The sequence below is a fragment of the Nicotiana sylvestris genome, chromosome 9, assembly GCF_000393655.2.
Source record: "Nicotiana sylvestris chromosome 9, ASM39365v2, whole genome shotgun sequence".
NCBI classification, from domain to species: Eukaryota; Viridiplantae; Streptophyta; class Magnoliopsida; order Solanales; family Solanaceae; genus Nicotiana; species Nicotiana sylvestris.
Window position 1 is genome coordinate 116,656,439 of NC_091065.1, and position 2,620 is coordinate 116,659,058.

The 2,620-nt window shown below is 33.2% G+C and overlaps 1 long non-coding RNA gene across 1 annotated transcript; it reads right to left on the minus strand.

Moving 5' to 3' along the window:
- Nucleotides 1-1,735: 1,735 nt before the first annotated feature.
- LOC104249114 (uncharacterized) lies at nt 1,736-2,130 on the minus strand. The gene is made up of 2 exons (XR_716636.1): nt 2,057-2,130; nt 1,736-1,874 (listed from the first exon to the last, which is right to left on the minus strand). It is a non-coding gene; the product is annotated as an uncharacterized lncRNA (long non-coding RNA).
- Nucleotides 2,131-2,620: the final 490 nt, after the last annotated feature.

Below are 2,620 nucleotides of genomic sequence, written 5' to 3' on the forward strand. Positions count from 1 at the left end.
TAGTATATAGTTATACCAACAGGGTATACAATTGTACGCAAAAAGTTTTTAAAAAAATTCTTGGGTTGAGCTTCAAAATAACCACAAACTCAACAACCCAATTTATAAGTTTCAAAGTTTCCAGGTCCTCCAATGGCAGATTAATGTTTTGCAGAAGTCAGAAGCCTTGGTGTCATACCTCTTTTTTTACCACCCGAGGGAGATATAAGGGAGTTTTTCCAATTAAAGTGACATTGTTCGATATGGAATTGTTTATTTAATTTTTTAGAGTTTCCATTTGGGATAATTATTTTGGTATCCCAAGTTACCGGTTTATTTTTAAAATCCCAAATCGAGGAATATCGACTTTATTTAAAAGTCTGCGAAATCAGAAATTCTAAGTAAGGAATTCTGTTAACCCGGGAGAAGGTGTTAGGCATTTTCGAGTTTTGTGGTTCGAGCACGGTCGCTTAAACTATTAAAATTGGCCTAATTATCTGATTAATTACTAGTTTTAAACCTATTGTGCATTTTTTACTTTATAACCGCTTTTATTCATTTTAACCGCTTTAAGGATTTATGGAATTATTTCTTGAACAAGTTACGATTGTCGTACACTTGTTTGTTTTGGAACACATTGCAAACCGCGCTACATGAAATGCACCCGCGATTTGCGACATGTTTATTTTATTATTATTCGAAGTTGTTATGATCGGGTTATATGAAATGCACTTCCGAATTTGGGATTTAGGTATCATGACTATGCCACGGGAACCGCATCCATAGCCATGATGATTTATTATAAAACGCGCCTAAAGCAAGCTACGGATGTTCAAAGATGTTTTCTATACTAAGTTAATATTAATGTGAGGGCCATAGCTTATGGATTTTTGTTTGTGTATGGCACACATCAATTTAAAAAGAATTACACTTAATTAGGTCTAAGGATATTCTTACTTACAAATGGTTTGAACTTAATATATATAACTATTAGTTGTAAGAGAGTTTGGGGTACATGCTGGACCTTTAATTATTTAAGCCAATTCTGGTTTGAGCTTTAAATCCAAAAACTATTTAAAAGAAAACTAGACTCAAAATCAAGCCCAGGAGTGAAGCCAGGCAGACGGTCAATGAGCTATAAATGGGCCAGCAAACGCCAGGTCCAATTCTACGCAACCATGCTTTGAGTACTAAGGCCCACATCCATTATACCAAGCAGACAATTTAGATATAGAAAAAAAAAAACTAAATACAACAAAGCTTGAAATTGAGCCCATAATGTGAATCAAATAATAATCAAAGCTCTAAATCGAACTTAGGCCAGACTGCCTCATTTGGGCTACTGTGAAGCCCAAAACGAAGCTTTAGCTCTTTCGAGGCAGATGTAACCCAAACACTTTGAAAGACCAGTAAAGATCCAGAAACTGAATTTATTCACCAATGCATCTTATTATCAGCGATTAACACTAGCCATAAAAAAAACTATAATTCAACTCATTCATGAACTAATCTAAATTTAAATTCCCAACTTTCTTAACCAACTAAAATTTATATTTTACAAAGCATATACAACCCATTCTAACAAATATCAATTAAACTAATAGGACATTGAATCAGCTAATCCTGTCATGAGGCAACACATAATTCAAAATAAGGATTATTCAAACACAGCTGAAAATAATGACATGGAATCCCTAAGTACATAGTACTTGAACAAAAGTTTTGCCCAAAAAAGTCTCCACAAAAGAATTGAAGATCCAACATATAAGGTATTCAGTCCCATTTTACACAAACATCTATATGAGCCTTAAACATTTAAATAAACACAAATTTCATTACAACACATAGATACATGCTCCCAACTTCTCTGATCATTTAAAGGTTGAAAAGAGTACCTGGATATCAAAACAAGGCAAAATGGAGTAAGGGTTCAGCACATCAAACTAATAAAAATAATAGCAAATATAAGCAACAATAAGCCTTGATTCAAACCATATTTAACCCAGAAATCCAGCAGAGATTTTCTAAATTTTTTGCTAAAAGAGAAAGATCAGAAATAATCTAGTAATGTAGAAACCTTTTTTTTGTGTATTTTTTAGGGCTCAGATCTCTAATCAGTGTGTTTTCAGAACTTTTTTATGCTAAAAATGCTGATGATGGTCTGTGAGTATGAGTGAATGCTTTTCTTTTTATAGAGTGCACAAAGAAGGCATCAAAATAGAATATTCTAACCTAAATTTTGAAATTTCAGAATAGTACAACATCTTTTTACAGCTGTCTGTCCTTTTTCCCACCCAATATCAACATTTTCATGCTAAGGATGGGGACAGTTGTGCAAAGACCTAGAACCTTCTGATATTTACCCGATATAAAACCCAATTTTACCCTTACATTTACTAAATATTTCAGTTTCAACCAATTTAGACCTAAATTCAGATTGTTTGATTTACTCATTAGCCCCCTTCTAGAATCTTCTAGGCAATTCTAGACTTGGACCCCCCTGATTTAGTTTTCAATTAACCCGCTTAAACCTTTGTTATTACCTTTTCAACTTTTAAACCATTCAAAGATTAAAAATCAGCTGACTAAGACTAAATCAAGGCAACCTAGCTAAAACAAATATCCTAATTAAAACCTAAGC